The 18825-nt window shown below is 38.9% G+C and overlaps 1 protein-coding gene and 1 pseudogene across 5 annotated transcripts in view; one reads left to right on the forward strand and one right to left on the reverse strand.

Moving 5' to 3' along the window:
- KLF8 (KLF transcription factor 8) overlaps positions 1 to 18825 on the reverse strand; it is a 261395-nt gene that overhangs the window by 158493 nt on the left and 84077 nt on the right. The window lies entirely within an intron of this gene.
- Positions 14083 to 16814, forward strand: LOC140710769 (coiled-coil domain-containing protein 117-like; annotated as a pseudogene).

Here is an 18825-nt window from a genome sequence, read left to right on the forward strand (position 1 = left end):
TGCCTGTCGATGTAGACTCCACTTCTGGGGACAGGGCACAGATCAACAACAACAACAACAACAACAACAACAAAAAGCAGCTGAAACCTCTGCAGAAGCAAACGACTCTGTCTGACAGCTTTGAAGAGAGCAGTGGATCTCCCAACACGGAGGTTGAGATCTGAGAACGGACAGACTACCTGCTCAAGTGGGTCCCTGACCCCTGAGTAGCCTAACTGGGAGACATCCCCAACTAGGGGCAGACTGACACCCCACACCTCACACGGTGGAGTAAACCCCTGAGAGGAAGCTTCCATAGCAAAAATCAGACAGGTACACTCACTGTTCAGCAATATTCTATCTTCTGCAGTCTCTGCTGCTGACACCCAGGCAAACAGGGTCTGGAGTGGATCTCAAGCAATCTCCAACAGACCTACAGCTGAGGGTCCTGACTGTTAGAAGGAAAACTAACAAACAGGAGGGACACCCACACCAAAACCCCATCAGTACGTCACCATCATCAAAGACCAGAGGCAGATAAAACCACAAAGATGGGGAAAAAGCAGGGCAGAATAGCTGGAAATTCAAAAAATAAGAGCGCATCACACCCTGCAAAGGAGCACAGCTCATCGCCAGCAACGGATCAAAGCTGGATGGAGAATGACTTTGACCAGATGAGAGAAGAAGGCTCCAGTCCATCAAACTTCTCAGAGCTAAAGGAGGAATTACGTACCCAGCGCAAAGAAACTAAAATCTTGAAAAAAAAGTGGAAGAATTGATAACTAGAATAATTAATGCAGAGAAGGCCATAAACGAATGGACAGAGATGAAAACCATGACACGAGAAATATGTGACAAATGCACAAGCTTCAGTAACCGACTCGATCAACTGGAAGAAAGAGTATCAGCGATTGAGGATCAAATGAACGAAATGAAGCGAGAAGAGAAACCAAAAGAAAAAAGAAGAAAAAGAAATGAACAAAGGCTGCAAGAAGTATGCGATTATGTAAAACGACCAAATCTACGTCTGATTGGGGTGCCTGAAAGTGGGGGGGAAAATGGAACCAAGTTGGAAAACACTCTTCAGGATATCATCCAGGAGAACTTCCCCAACCTAGTAGGGCAGGCCAACATTCAAATTCAGGAAATACAGAGAAGGCCACAAAGATACTCCTCGAGAAGAGCAACTCCAAGACACATAATTGCCAGATTCACCAAAGTTGAAATGAAGGAAAAAATCTTAAGGGCAGCCAGAGAGAAAGGTCGGGTTACCCACAAAGGGAAGCCCATCAGACTAACAGCAGATCTCTCAGTAGAAACTCTACAAGTCAGAAGAGAGTGGGGGCCAATATTCAACATTCTTAAAGAAAAGAATTTTAAACCCAGAATTTCATATCCAGCCAAACTAAGTTTCATAAGTGAAGGAGAAATAAAATCCTTTACAGATAAGCAAATGCTTAGAGATTTTGTTACCACCAGGCCTGCCTTACAAGAGACCCTGAAGGAAGCACTAAACATGGAAAGGAACAACAGGTACCAGCCATTGCAAAAACATGCCAAAATGTAAAGACCATCGAGGCTAGGAAGAAACTGCATGAACTAACGAGCAAAATAACCAGTTAATATCATAACGGCAGGATCAAGTTCACACATAACAATATTAACCTTAAATGTAAATGCACTAAATGTTCCAATTAAAAGACACAGACTGGCAAACTGGATAAAGAGTCAAGACCCATCACTCTGCTGTATTCAGGAGACCCATCTCACATGCAGAGACATACATAGACTCAAAATGAAGGGATGGAGGAAGGTCTACCAAGCAAATGGAGAACAAAAAAAAGTTGGGGTTGCAATACTAGTCTCTGATAAAACAGACTTTAACCCATCAAAGATCAAAAGAGACAAAGAAGGCCATTACATAATGGTAAAGGGATCAATTCAACAGGAAGAGCTAACTATCCTAAATATATATGCACCCAATACAGGAGCACTCAGATTCATAAAGCAAGTCCTTAGAGACTTACAAAGAGACTTAGACTCCCATACAATAATAATGGGAGACTTCAACACCCCACTGTCAACATTAGACAGATCAATGAGACAGAAAGTTAACAAGGATATCCAGGAATTGAACTCATCTCTGCAGCAAGCAGACCTAATAGACATCTACAGAACTCTCCACCCCAAATCAACAGAATATACATTCTACTCAGCACCACATCACACTTATTCCAAAATTGACCACATAATTGGAAGTAAAGCACTACTCAGCAAATGTGCAAGAACAGAAATTATAACAAACTGTCTCTCAGACCACAGTGCAATCAAACTAGAACTCAGGACTAAGAAACTCAAAACCGCTCAACTACATGGAAACTGAATAATCTGCTCCTGAATGACTACTGGGTACATAAAGAAATGAAGGCAGAAATAAAGATGTTCTTTGAAACCAATGAGAACAAAGATACAACATACCAGAATCTCTGGGACACATTTAAAGCAGTGTGTAGAGGGAAATTTATAGCACTAAATGCCCACAAGAGAAAGCAGGAAAGATCTAAAATTGACACTCTAACATCACAATTAAAAGAACTAGAGAAGCATGAACAAACCCATTCAAAAGCTAGCAGAAGGCAAGAAATAAGTAAGATCAGAGCAGAACTGAAGGAGATAGAGACACAAAAAACCCTCCAAAAAATCAATGAATCCAGGAGTTGGTTTTTTGAAAAGGTCAACAAAATTGATAGACCACTAGCAAGACTAATAAAGAAGAAAAGAGAGAAGAATCAAATAGATGCAATAAAAAATGATAAAGGGGATATCACCACCAACCCCACAGAAATACAAACTACCATCAGAGAATACTATAAACACCTCTATGCAAATAAACTAGAAAATCTAGAAGAAATGGATAATTTCCTGGACACTTACACTCTCCCAAGACTAAACCAGGAAGAAGCTGAATCCCTGAATAGACCAATAGCAGGCTCTGAAATTGAGGCAATAATTAATAGCCTAGACACCAAAAAAAGTCCAGGATCAGATGGATTCACAGCTGAATTCTAACAGAGGTAGAAGGAGGAGCTGGTACCATTCCTTCGGAAACTATTCCAATCAATAGAAAAAGAGGGAATCCTTCCTAACTCATTTTATGAGGCCAACATCATCCTGATACCAAAGCCTGGCAGAGACAAACAAAAAAAGAGAAGTTTAGACCAATATCCCTGATGAACATTGATGCAAAAATCCTCAATAAAATACTGGCAAACCGATCCAGCAGCACATCAAAAAGCTTATCCACCATGATCAAGTTGGCTTCATCCCGGGGATGCAAGGCTGGTTCAACATATGCAAATCAACAAACGTAATCCAGCATATAAACAGAACCAAAGACAAAAACCACATGATTATCTTAATAGATGCAGAAAAGGCCTTTGACAAAATTCAACAGTCCTTCATGCGACGAGTTGATGGGTGCAGCACAGCAACATGGCACAAGTAAACATATGTAACAAACCTGCACGTTATGCACATGTACCCTAGAACTTAAAGTATAATAATAATAAAAAAATAAAAAAACAAATAAAATAAGATAATAAAAAAATAAAAATAAAATAAAATAAAATAAAAACTCTCAATAAATTCGGTATTGATGGAACGTATCTCAAAATAATAAGAGCTATTTATGACAAACCCACAGCCAATATCATACTGAATGGGCAAAAACTGGAAAAATTCCCTTTGAAAACTGGCACAAGACAGGGATGCCCTCTCTCACCATTCCTATTCAACATAGTGTTGGAAGTTCTGGCTAGGGCAATCAGGCAAGAGAAAGAAATCAAGGGTATTCAATTAGGAAAAGAAGAAGTCAAATTGTCCCTGTTTGCAGATGACATGATTGTATATTTCAAAAACTGCATCGTCTCAGCACAAAATCTCCTTATGCTGATAAGCAACTTCAGCAAAGTCTCAGGATACAAAATCAATGTGCAAAAATCACAAGAATTCTTATACACCAGTAACAGAGAGACAGAGAGTCAAATCATGAATGAACTTCCATTCACAATTGCTTCAAAGAGAATAAGATACCTAGGAATCCAACTTACAAGGGATGTAAAGGACCTCTTCAAGGAGAACTACAAACCACTGCTCAGTGAAATAAAAGAGGACACAAACAAATGGAAGAAAATATCATGCTCATGGATAGGAAAAATCAATATTGTGAAAATGGCCATACTGCCCAAGGTAATTTATAGATTCAATGCCATCCCCATTAAGATACCAATGACTTTCTTCAGAGAATTGGAAAAAACTGTTTTAAAGTTCATATGGAACCAAAAAGGACCCCCCCATTGCCAAGACAATCCTATGTCAAAAGAACAAAGCTGGAGGCATCACACTACCTGATTTCAAACTATACAACAAGGCTCCAGTAATCAAAACAGCATAGTACTGGTACCAAAACAGAGATCGTGACCAATGGAACAGAACAGAGCCCTCAGAAATAATACCACACATCTACAACCATCTGATCTTTGACAAACCTGACAAAAACAACAAATGGGGAAAGGACTCCCTATTTAATAAATGATGCTGGGAAAACTGGCTAGCCATAAGTAGAAAGCTGAAACTGGATCCTTTCCTTACTCCTTATATGAAAATTAATTCAAGATGGATTACAGACTTAAATGTTAGACCTAAAACCATAAAAACCCTAGAAGAAAACCTAGGTAATACCATTCAGGACATAGGAATGGGCAAGAACTTCATCTCTAAAACACCAAAAGCAAGGGCAACAAAAGCCAAAATTGGCAAATGGGATCTAATTAAACTAAAGAGCTTCTGCACAGCAAAAGAAACTACCATCAGAGTGAACAGGCAACCTACAGAATGGGAGAAAATTTTTGCAATCTTCTCATCTGACAAAGGGCTAATACCTAGAACCTACAAAGAAGTCAAACAAATTTATAAGAAAAAAGCAACAACCCCATCAAAAAGTGGGCAAAGGATATGAACAGACACTTCTCAAAGGAAGACATTCATACAGCCAACAGACACATGAAAAAATGCTCATCATTAATAACAATCAGAGAAATGCAAGTCAAAACCACAATGAGATACCATCTCACACCAGTTAGAATGGCAATCATTAAAAAGTCAGGAAACAACAGGTGCTGGAGAGGATGTGGAGAAATAGGAATACTTTTACACTGTTGGTGGGACTGTAAACTAGTTCAACCATTGTGGAAAACAGTGTGGCGATTCCTCAAGTATCTAGAACTAGAAATACCATTTGACCCAGCCATCCCATTACCAGGTATATACCCAAAGGATTATAAATCATGCTGCTATAAAGCCACATGCACACGTGTGTTTATTGTGGCACTATTCACAATAGCAAAGACTTGGCATCAACCCAAATGTCCATCAGTGACAGAGTGGATTAAGAAAATGTGGCACATATACGCCATGGAATACTATGCAGCCATAAAAAATGATGAGTTCGTGTCCTTTGTAGGGAGATGGATGCGGCTGGAAACCATCATTCTCAGCAAACTATCAGAAGAACAGAAAATCAAACACTGCATGTTCTCACTCATAGGTGGGAATTGAAAAATGAGATCACTTGCACACAGGGGATCATCACACACCGGGGCCTATTGTGGGGAGGGGTAGGGGGAGGCATAGCATTAGGATATATACCTAATGTAAATGTCGAGTTAATGGGTACCGTACACCAACATGGCACATGTATACATATGTAACAAACCTGCACGCTGTGCACATGTACCCTAGAACTTAAAGTATAATAATAAAAAAAAATTAAAAAAAAAATAGTGGTTAATTTTGTAGAAAGTGTAACAATTACGAGGGGCCACAGAGAAGTTTCTATGTGGTATTAATGTTCTGGTTAATGTAATGCTTACAATAATGTGTTCACTTTGCAAAATTCATGGTGCTGTACTCTTAAAATTTTTGCATTAAAAAAAAAAAACCACTGGCAAACCGAATTCAGCAGGACATCAAAAAGCTTATCCACCATGATCAAGTTGGCTTCATATCCGGGATGCAAGGGTGGTTCAACATACTCAAATCAATAAACGTAAACCATCACATAAACAGAACCAATGACAAAAACCATACAATTATCTCAATAGATGCAGAAAAGGCCTTCCATAAAATTCCAAACCTCTTCATGCTAAAAACTCTCAATAAACTGGGTATTGATGGAAAGTATCTCAAAATAATATGAAATACGTATGAGAAACGTACAGTCAATATCATACTGAATCGGCAAAACCTGGATGCATTCCTTTTGAAAACCTGGCACAAGAGAAGGATGCCCTCTCTTACCACTCCGATTCAACATATTATTGAAAGTTCCAGCCAGCACTATCAGGCAAGAGAAAAAAATAAAAGGTATTCAAATAGGAAGAGAGAAAATCAAATTGTCTCTATTTGCAGATAATATGATGGTATATTTAGAAATCCTTGTCATCTGAGCCCCAAATCTCATTAAGCTGATAAGCAACTTCAGGAAAACCTCAGGAAATAAGGGAGGAAAAAAAATGGAAAATCATTCCACGTTCATGTACAGGAATAATCAATGTCCTGAAAATGGCCATATTGCCCAAAGCAATTGATAGATTCAATGCAATCCTCATGAAGCTACCATTGACTTTTTTCAAAGAATTAGAAAAAATTACTTTAAATTACATATGGAAGAAAAAAGAGCCCATATAGCCAAGACAATCCTAAGCCAAAAGAAGAAAGCTGGAGGCATCATGCTACCTGACTTCCACTATACTACAAGGCTACAGTAACCAAAACAGCATGATAGTGGTACCAAAACAGATATATAGAACAATGGAACAGAACAGAGTCCTCAGAAATAATGCCACACATCTACAACCATCTGATATTTGACAAACTAGGCAAAAACAAGCAATGGAGAAAGGGTTCCCTATTTAATAAATGGTGCTGGGAAAACTGGCTAGCCACATGCAGAAAACTGAAACTGGACCCCTTCCTTACACCTTACACAAAAATTAACTCAAGATGGGTTACATATTTGAATGTAAGACCTAAAACAAACAAACGCAAAAACCCCAGATGAAAACCTAGGTAATACCATTCAAGACATATGCATGGGCAAAGACTTCATGACTAAAACACCAAAAGCAATGGCAACAAAAGAAAAAATTGACAAATGGGATCTAATTAAACTAAAGAGGTTCTGCACAGCAAAGGAAACTATCCTCAGAATGAACAGGCAGCCTACAGAAAGGGGAAATTTTTTTTTAATCTACCCATCTGACAAAGGGCTAATATCCAGAAACTACAAAGAAATTAAACAAATTTACAAGTCAAAAAAACAAACCACCCCATCAAAAAGTGAGGAAATGATTTGAACAGATACTTGTTAAATAAGACACTTATGCGGTCAGCAAACATATGAAAAAAAGCTCATTACCACTGGTCATTAGAGAAATGCACATCAAAATCACAATGAGATACCATCTCATGCAAGTTAGAATGGTGATCATTAAAAAGTCAGGAAGCAACAGATGCTGTAGAGGATATGGAGAAATAGGAACACTTTTACACTGTTGGTGGGAGTGTCAATTAGCTCAACTATTATGGAAGACACGGTGGCAATTTCTCCAGGATCTAGAAACAGAAATACCATTTGACCCAGTCATCCCATTACTGGGTATATACCCAAAGGATTATAAATCATGCTGCTATAAAGACACATTCACGTGTATGTTTATAGCGACACTATTCCCAATAGCAAAGACTTGGAACCAACCCAAATGCCCATCAAGGATAGACTGAAGCAAGAAAATGTGGCACATATACACCATGGAATACTATGCAGCCATGAAAAACGATGAGTTCATGTCCTTTCCAGGGATGGGGATGAAGCCCAAAACCATCATTCTCAGCAAACTAACAGAGGAACAGAAAACAAAACCCTGCACGTTCTCATTCATAAGTGGGATTTGAACAATGAGAAGACATGAACACAGGGATGGAAACATCGCACACCAGGTCCTGTCGGCAGTGACAGGGGCACTGCGGGGGGATAGCATTAGGAGAAATACCTAATGTAGGTGAGGGGCTGATGGGTGCAACAAACCACCATGGCACGTGCATATCTATGTAACAAACCAGCACGTTCTACACAGGTATCCCAGAACTTAAAGTATATATAAAAAAAATAAAATATGTAAACATATAAAACTCACTATATGTGTGTGTATATGAGTGTGTATATATATAAATCCAATACTGGAGCACCCCGATGCCACTGAGGGACCAAGATGATTGGCACGCTCCTAATGCATCATCAGAGTGAGGAGAAGAAAGAAACAGTAGCTAGCAAGAGGGAGGAAGCGGGGCTACTCCACACTGGAACTTGTCCCTGGCCGCCAATAACTCCAGAATGCATGAGTTGAACTGGTAAAAAAGCAATCTGTTTTCTCTCCATAGGTTTCTTGAATGCCAGCAGAAGGAGACCTCTCAACCACCATGACACTCGAGTTGGCAGGGAGAGCTGCTTAAAGAAATGGTAAGGGTAGCAATCCAGCTGAGTTGAAGCCTAGAGAGTTTCGTGCAGCAGCATCTGTGGTGGAGCAGAGGCAGAGACAGCCATTACCCCAGGCTTGACTTGCTCCCATAGGAGACGTTAGCCCTAGAGGAACTATTAAACCTTAACTCTCCAGGGTGTTCTTGTCCACCAGATGGGGCTGGTCTGACATCAGCATCCCTTAATTTCCTGGCTTCTCCAGTTGGCCCCAGCCTAGTCACACTTGTGCAAAGTAGCCTTGAGTGCCCTGGGGACCTGCATCATGGCCTCTGTGCTGGTGAAACATTTCTGACTGATGGAGAGCTCCAACAGTGCTGCCCCCATGGCCACACAAGAGTCTTTCTGCTACCTCCCCACAACGCAGCTTCTCGTGGGCCAACAGCAACCCCGCACATCACTTTGATGACAAGTGTGTACAGGGGCATGTTTGCTTTCCTTGACCTGTCAGTGCACCTCTACGCATGTACCCTACCCTTCCACTGCTACAGCAAATATACAGACCACCGCCCTCTCCCCACAAACCGCCACTGCAGTCAGAGTCTTGGTAGGCAGAGAATCAGCAAGCTCCACCCTTGCACCAACAATGTCACAGGAGAAAAACTAAGCATAAAAAACAAGGAATTCTCCATCCTGAGCAACCACCCATATCTGTGGCACAAAAAGAATGCACACAGACCTATACCCCCTAGAGCTCCACCCCCATGCCAACACCACTACTATCATGACCCTTGCAAACAAGGACCCCCTGACCCCAAGCCTAACTACCTTCACCACTGTGATGAACACTCACATACAGGCAGTCCTCAAAGCGCCTGTTAGCACCCTGCCACAGGTGACAAGTGTGCACCCTGCCAGACTGCTGCTGTTGCTAGCACATGCGAAAACGAACAGATTCTTTGGCAACCACATTACAAGACACTTTGGCTGACACCACCCATCAGAGTCTAGTGACCAGCTGTTGGAGAGCACCTTGGACCCTCAGTGCAGTGAATTTCAAACATCAGAAAGACAGAGAACAACGTTGGGGCCTGATACAAGGCCCCCAGAGTAAGAGCAAATGGTACAAGAATTCAAAGTAGAGTGTCGGTCTCCTAAAATCTTCCAGAAATGAAGCCATTTGGCTTAAGTGACTTCATACCACAATCAAACCATAAAGGGCATAAATAAAATACAAGAAAAAAAATTCCAAGTTCAGCAACTTTGACCAAAAATTTAAAATTAAAAAAAAAAACATAAACCCATAAAGATGAGAAAACCAGCACAAGAACCCTGACAACTCAAAAGGCCAGAGTGCCTTGGTCCTCAAAATGACTGCACCACCTCTCCAGCAAAGGTTCTGAACAGGACTGATGGCTGAAATGACAGAAATAAAATTCAGAATATGAATAAAAAGGAAGATCATTGAGATGCAGGAGTACATCAAAACCCAATCTATATCAGCTAAGAATCAAAGTAAAATACTATAAGAGCTGAAAGACAAAATAGCCACTATAGAAAGAAATGTAACTGAACTAATAGAGCTGAAAATCACATTACAAAAATTTCATAATGCAATCACAAGTATTAATAGGAAAATAGACCAAGTGGAGGAAAGAATCTCAGAGCTTGAAGACAGGCTTTCTGAAATAAGACAGCCAGACAAGAAGAGAGAAAAAAAATTAAAAAGAATGAACAAAATCTCTGACAAATAAGGGATTATGTAAAGAGACCAAATATTTCACTGAAGTCCCCGAAAAAGATGGAGAGAGTGGAAGCAACCTGGAAAACATATTTCAGATTGTCATCCATGAGAACTTCTTCAACCTAGCTGGAGAGGCCAAAATGCAAATTCAAAAAATGCAGAGAATTCCAGTAAAATACTTCTGAGGAAGATCATCCTCAAGCAACATAATCATCAGATTATCCAAACACAAAATAAAAGTAAAAATGTTAAAGGCAGCTAGAAAACAAGGTCAGGTCACCTACAAAGGGAAGCCAATCAGAAAGACAGTGAACTTCTCAGCAGAAACCCTACCGGAAAGCCAATATTCAACATTCTTAAAGAAAATAAACTCCAACACAGAATTTCATATATGGCCAAACCAAGCTTCATAAGCAAAAAGAAAATAAGATAATTTTCAGACGAACAAATGCTAAGAAAATTTGTTACCATCAAACCTACCTTAAAAGAGCTCCTGAAAAAGTCACTAAATATGGAAAAGAAAGCCCATTACCAGCCACTACGAAAACATACTGAAATACAGAGGCCAGTAACAATATAAAACAACCACATAAACAAGTCTGAAAAACAGCCAGCTAATATCATGTTGACAAGATCAAATTTACACATATCAATATCAACCTTGAAGGTAAACAGGCCAAATGCCCCAATTAAAAGGCACAGAGTAGTAAGGTGGATTAAATGCCTAGACCCGTTGGCAAGCTGTCTTCAAGAAACCTATCTCAAATGAAATCACACACATAGACTTAAAGGGATGCAGAAAAATTTACCAAAGAAATGGAAAACAAAAGAAAGCATGAAATGCAATCCTAATTTCAGGGAAAACAGACTTTAAACCAACAAATAACAGAAAGGACAAAGAAGAGCATTACGTGATGGTAAAGGGTTCAATGAAACAAGAAGACCTATTATACATATATATGCACCAAGCATAGGAGTACTCTGAACCATAAAGCAAGATCTAAGAGACCTTCAAAGAGATGTAGACTCACACACAGTAAGAGTGGGAGACTTCAACACCCCGCTCAGCATATTAGAAAGATCATCAAGGCAGAAAATTAACAAAGATATTCAGGACCTAAATTCAGCACTAGCTTAGCTGGACCTGATAGATATCAACGAAACTCTCCCCTCAAAAACAGTAATAAATTCATTCTTCTATGTCCATATAACAAATACTCTAAAATCAATCACATAATCATAATTTTAAAAGTCCTAAACAAATGCAAAAGAACAGAAATAATAACAACCAATCTCTCAGACCACGGCACAAACAAATAAAAAACCAGGACTAAAAATAATCACTCAAAACCATACAATTACATGAAAATGGAATAAACTGCTCCTGAATGACTTTTGGATAACTAATGAAATTAAAATAGAAATCAAAACGTTTCTTCGGACTAATGAGAATAAAGATACAACATCCCAGAATCTCCAGAACACAGCTAAGGCACTGTTAAAAGGAAAATTTATAGCACTAAATGCCCATATTGAAAAGTTAGAAAGATCTCAATTTAACAACTTAACATCACAACTGGAAGAACTAGAGAACCAAGAAAAAGCCAACCCCAAAGGTAGCAGAACACAAGAAATAACCAAAAATCAGAACTGAAGAAGATAGACATGAAAAAGCATTAAAAGATTAACTCAAGGAGTTGGCTTTTCGACATAAAATAATAAAATAAGTGCATAGCTAGCTAGAATAAAGAAATAGGGAGAGAAGATCTAAATCAACACAATCAAAAATTACAAAATGGATATTACCACAAACCACACAAAAATATGAATAAACACTAGACAGTATAATAACCCACAATGCATACAAATAAAAAGATATAGAAAAAGACACATGAATTCCTGGACACATACACCCTCCCAAGATGAAACCAGGAAAGAATTCAATCCCTGAACAGACCAATAATGAGCACCAAAAGTGAATCACTAATAAATAGCATACCAATTTAAAAAGGCACAAGACCAGATGGATTCACAACTAAATACTAACAGATATACAAAGAGGAGCTGGTATCATTCTGGCTGAAACTATTCAAAAAAAGAAAACAGAAACAAAAACAAAAGCAAAAAACCAAAACAACAAAGAAAAGACTTCTCCCTAAATCATTTCATGATCCTGACATCAAAACTTAGCAAGGAAACAACAACGAAAAAACCACCCCAAGTCAATATCCTTGATGAAAATTGATGCAAGTATCCTCAACAAAATACTGACAAACTGAAGCCAGCAGCATATTAAAAAACTTATCCACCAAGATCAAGTGACATTTTATTCATAGGATTCAAAATTGGTTCAACATACACAAATCAAAAAATGTGATTCATCAATACTGTGAAAATGGCCAAACTGACCAAGGTAATTTATAGATTCAATGCCATTCCCATGAAGCTACCAATGACTTTCTTCACAGAATTAGAAGAAACAACTTTAAAGTTCATATGGAACCAAAAAAGACCCCGCATTGCCAAGACAATCCTAACGCAAAAGAACACAGCTGGAGGCATCACACTACCTGACTTCAAACTATACAACAAGGCTCCAGTAATCAAAACAGCATAGTACTGGTACCAAAATAGAGATATAGACCAATAGAACAGAACAGAGCCCTCAGAAATAACACCACACATCTACAACCATCTGATCTTTGACAAACCTGACAAACACAAGAAATGGGGAAAGGATTCCCTATTTAATAAATGGTGCTGGGAAAACTGGCTAGCCACATGTAGACAGGTAGAACTGGATCCTTTCCTTACACCTTATACAAACATTAATTCAAGATGGATTAAAGACTTAAATGTTAGACCTAAAACCATAAAAACCCTAGAAGAAAACCTAGGCAATACCATTCAGGACATAGGCATGGGCAAGGACTTCATGTCTAAAACAGCAAAAGCAATGGCAACAAAAGCCAAAATTGACAAATGGGATCTCATTAAACTAAAGAGCTTCTGCACAGCAAAAGAAACTACCATCAGAGTTAACAGGCAACCTACAGAATGGGAGGCAATTTTTGCAGTCTAGTCATCTGACAGTCTAATATCCAGAATCTACAAAGAACTCAAACAAATTTACAAGAAAAAAACAAACAACTCCATTAAAAAGCGGGCGAAGGATATGAACAGACACTTTTCAAAAGGAGACATTTATGCAGCCAACAGACACATGAAAAAATACCCATCATCACTGGCCATCAGAGAAATGCAAACTAAAACCACAATGAGATACCATCTCACACCAGTTAGAATGATGATCATTAAAAAGTCAGGAAACACCAGGTGCTGGAGAGGATGTGGAGAAATAGGAACACTTTTACACTGTTGGTGGGACTGTAAACTAGTTCAACTATTGCGGAAAACAGTGTGGCGATTCCTCCAGGATCTAGAACTAGAAATACCATTTGACCCAGCCATCCCATTACTGGGTATATACCCAAAGGATTATAAATCATGCTGCTATAAAGACACATTCACACGTATGTTTACTGTGGCACTATTCACAATAGCAAAGACTTGGAACCAACCCAAATGTCCATCAATGATAGACAGCATTAAGAAAATGTGGCACATATACACCATGGAATACTATGCAGCCATAAAAACCTGCACATTGTGCACATGTACCCTAGAACTTAAAGTAATATAATAAAAAAGACAATATACTCAGCATTTTTCAAAGGCATTTTTATAATTAAACCCTGTTGTTACTGGTTATTTAATTTATAACTGATATGGTGTTTTGCTGAAGAATATTGAACATGTTGCATTACATAAAAATCACAATCCAATGTGTATTCAACAAAACAGAAATGTCACATCTAGTATAATACAAATTTAAGAAATGTATGCAATGTACTTACTACAATATAAATAAAATTCTTACAAAACCCATGATATAATTTAGGTTAAAAAGATTCCTTTAAACAATGGCTTCGTTTCTTGCATATAGTGTCTAATAGTTTAAAGTATTTTTACTTCAGGAAAGCATGAGAATTCTCTTTATGCCTTTATTGTCAATACACTTTTTGTCAGTTTCTAAAAAAAGAAAAAGGATGAGTTCATGTCCTTTGTAGGAACATGGATGAAGCTAGAAACCATCATTCTCAGCAATCTATCGCAAGGAGAAAAGACCAAACACTGCATGTTCTCACTCGTAGGTGGGAATTAAACAATGAGAACACTTGGACACGGGAAGGGGAACATCACACACCAGGGCCTGTTGTGGGGTGGGGGAAGAGGGGAGGGATAGCATTAGGAGATATACCTAATGTCAATGACGAGTTAATGGGTGCAGTACACCAACAAGGCATATGTAACAAACCTGCACATTGTGCATATGTACCCTAGAACTTAAAGTATAATTTTTAAAAATGTGATTCATTATATAAACAAAACAAAAAACAAAAACCAAATTATTATCTCAATAGCTGTAGAAAAGCTTTTTAATAAAACTAAACACTGCTTCCGGCTTAAAATTCTCAATAAATTAGGTATTGAAGAAACATGCCTCAAAATAATGAGAGCCATGTATGACAGACCCAGAGCCAACACCATAAAGAATGGGACAAAGCTGAAAGCATTCTCCTTGAAAACTGGTGCAAAACAAAGGCGCCCTCTCTCATCAATTCTATTCAACATAGTATTGGAAGTTCTCAGCAGAGCAATTAGGTAAGAGAAATTAAAAAAAAAAAAAAATCCAAATAGGGAGACAGGAAGTCAACCTACTCCTGTGTCCAGATGACATAATCCTACATCTAGAAAACCTTGTGGTCTCAACCCAAAAGCTCCTAAAGCTGATAAACAACTTAAGCAAAGTCTCAGGATAAAAAATCAATGTACAAAAAATCACGGGCCAGATGTGGTGGCTCACACCTGTAATCCCAGCAAACTGGGAGGCTGAGGCAGGTGGATCACTTGAGGCCAGGAGTTCGAGACCAGCCTGCCCTGGGCAACATGACAAAATGCTGCCTCTACTAAAAATATAAAAATTAGCCAGGTGTAGTGGTGCATGCCTGTAGGATCCTCTACGTGGGAGAATGAGACAGGAGAATCACTTGAAGCCGGCACGTGGAGTTTACAGTGGACTGTAATCATGCCACTGCACTCCAGCATGGGCAACAGAGTGGGACTCCATCCCCACACACAAAAAAGCACTAGAATTCCTTACACACCAACAACGGTAAAGCTCAGAGGTAAATCAAGAATATGCAACCACAGTCACAACTGCTACAAAAAAAATATGAAATTACTAGGAACATGACTAACCAGAAAAGTGAAAGATCTCTACAAAGAGAATGCAAAACACTGCTTAAAAAAAAAAAAAAAAGAGAGAGAGAGAGATGACACAAACAAATGGAAAAACATTTCATGCTCATGGATAGGAAAAATGATTATCATTAGAATGGTAAAATTGCCAAAAGCAGTTTCAGGATTCAATGCTATTACTATCAAACTACCAACGACATTCTTCACAGAACTAGGAAAAACTATTTTAAAATTCATGTGAGAGCTCAGATTAAGATGGCGGATAAGAGGCAGGACTAGCGCTTGAAGGCCTGACATTGGGTCCAGAGTAGGCTCAGAGGTGGGCGCCTCTCAGCAGTCGCTGTGGCTGCAGCTACCTTCTCATGGCCATGGCTGTGCTCCTCTAGCCTTTCAGCGGCCTCCCCCTGAGCTGCAGTTTGGACTTCCTCCAGCGGCCGCTTGCCTTGCCTAGCGGGTTTTTCCACCTGGGGGCAGACAGCGCCCAGCTGGCACCATGGATAGGACCATGAGCAGTCCCAAGCAACCACAGCGGGAGAACGGTGCACGACATTTTCCCATTCATCGTAAAAAGAAATACAAGCTAGAGGAGCAGGAAGAGGAGGATTGCCTGCTTAAAAAAAAAAAAAAAAAAAAAAAAAAAAGGAAAAAAAGATAATTGAAGCAGAGCTCTGTGCTGGTCATAATAACTGAATTCTTTGTGCATGCCAAGATGTAGAGGGGTGTGGAGTGTGGAGTAAAGCCATGCACTAGTGGACTTTCTCTACCTCGAATATTAGATTCTATTTGTGAAGAAATAGATGAGACGACTGGAGAACCAGTGTGAAGTTGCCTGAAGTAAGCTTCAGGAGATTGAAGACAGGATAATTGATGAAGAAGTTGAAGCTCACAGAAATGTTAACCACCTCCGTAGTCTTCTCCTTTCTGATACTATGAAAACAGGTTTGAAGAAGGAATTTGATGAACTTTACAAAAAAAAAAAAAAAAAAACAAATTGAGTCTATGAGCCATCCTTCCATGGAGCTTGTTCTCTAGAAACCCCTCACTGAACTCCTTCCCAATGAGCCAAAGCCATCCTCTAATGCTAAGAACTATACAGGAGAGAGCCAAGCTAAGCATGCAGCTGCTGGCATTGCCTTCTCTCAGAGAACTGAACTGTTCTTGGAACTTCGGCACACAGGGATGTCTCCTTATAATGGTTTGGAGATAGCTACTAGCACAGCAGAGATGGAACTCTAGAAACCAATTTATACACTAAAGTCGTCAAATGTTAGGAGAATCCTGTGTTCATTTATGAGCCTATTTGCATAGTATAGGGACTTGCAAGTTTTATGAAATGGGTGTAATAATATCTCCACCTGTGATTTGGGGTGGGACTCTCATTTTGGGTAGACATTTATTGAATTCAACTTTTTGCCAAGAAAGTTTGTCTCAAAGGAAACACAGTTTTCAGTGGGACTTATTGAAGAAATGTTGGATTACAGTCTCTTCAAAGGTAAGTATAGAAGCTATATGTGTAAGGGTGACTTAAATCATATGCCACATTGTCTAGACTATTCAGACACTTAGAGAATATTCTCCTTGAATTAAAAAGGATGATTAAGAAAGAAGGATGCTCCTACTACAACTGTGCCCTGACAGTTAAGTCACAGTTTAGTCTGTAGATACAAGCTGTTTACAGTGGCGACTATATATAATGGGGGAGAAGGAGGGAAGACGGCAGTAGCTTAAGCCTGTTGCTAAGAAATTTAATAAAGGCCCTGAAACTTGTAAATTAGTTGTCAATTCAATATAGCTCTGTTGAATAAATAGCCAACAGCATGTGGCTCTCCTCTTTGCCTCTGAAAATGCAATGAAAATACAGAGAAAAAGTTTTTCCTTCAAGGCTTTTTGCCTTGTGCCATTGTTGCTCCTTGGTTTCCCATGCATAATTGATAAGCCCAGTTATTCAGTAATGTTTACAAATTAATTAACTTTGAATGATAGCTAAAAGATTATGAGGTAACCCAAGTGCAAATTATGTATGGGATAAGCATCCTTTAGCGCATCCTAAGGAATGCTTTGTCAGCTAAACCCAGTATTGATAACTTTAGTAATTAAAAAAAAGTTATACTTATATTAGGAAGTTGTTTTAAAATGTTAATTTAGAGAACAGTGAAATTGAAAATGTAGGAGCAAATGACATTGAGGTTTACTGACATAGCCAATTTGACTGGTGCTTAGACTATTGTGCAGTAGGCCTAAATAGTAGTGGACAATTGCTTCCTGCTAGCAGAAAGCCTTCATCTTATTGAGTACCTAAGCCAGGTTCCAGGTGTCCTTTGTAGATAGCCAAGTTTGAAATTTTTAGTTTCTCAGGCAGAGCTCTTCTGTGTGGTAGGGACTCACAGGGCAAAGTAAAATTACAATTCCTTTACTGCTACAGAATATTAACTATAGGTTACTAAATGAGTGCTACGGTATAATACTGGCCCTCCCTTCACACAACAGGACACCACCCCAGTTTTGTTTTGTTTTCTGGGTTTCCTCCCCCTTTGTAAGCAGGCACGAGATACCATTTGTAGAATAAAAAAATGTTTTATGCCACATAAAGGCGAAATTTTAGAAACTACATTCCAGGCATTTTGAAACCCTTACTGAAATGTCTCCTGTTGTTACAGATGGCATAGAAGTCACAAGTCTATTAACTGGTCTATTAAATGTTCTACACCATTCTACAGATGGCGTAGAAGTCACAAGTCTATTAATTGTTGCTTCTTTGGCCTCTTCCTGCTTTCTCTTTCTGTTTGGATAGTCAGGAAAAGATTTAATGTTTAATATTTAAACAAAATATTTGATGTCTACACAGTAAAAGTATTCAAACTTCACACCACTATTGAAAGCAGTTGGAAACCAGATAATAGTTTCTTAATCTTATATTTAGAGATGAATGTAAACTGTATTCTTTTGAAATGTGCAAGTGTTTGATTCATGCCATTTGATAAACTCGCGCCTTGTAGTCATTGTTTAATGGAACCAGCTTGTAAAGTTTGTAGCCTTAAATAAATCTCCACGCTAAAAAAGTGTGCTCTAGTGCAACACAAAAACATGAAGTGACTGCCCAGAGGTGGAGTTAGTGTTAAAGTGGGAAGGGAGATGACACATTTCCCAAGAAGGACCCGAAACACACCAAGATTGTCTTCTACAGGAATTGTTTGGGAGGCCTCTGAGTAAAGGTCTTATGATGAAAAGGGAGCAAAGAGGCCCCCAA

The sequence above is a fragment of the Chlorocebus sabaeus genome, chromosome X (assembly GCF_047675955.1).
Source record: "Chlorocebus sabaeus isolate Y175 chromosome X, mChlSab1.0.hap1, whole genome shotgun sequence".
NCBI lineage: Eukaryota > Metazoa > Chordata > Mammalia > Primates > Cercopithecidae > Chlorocebus > Chlorocebus sabaeus.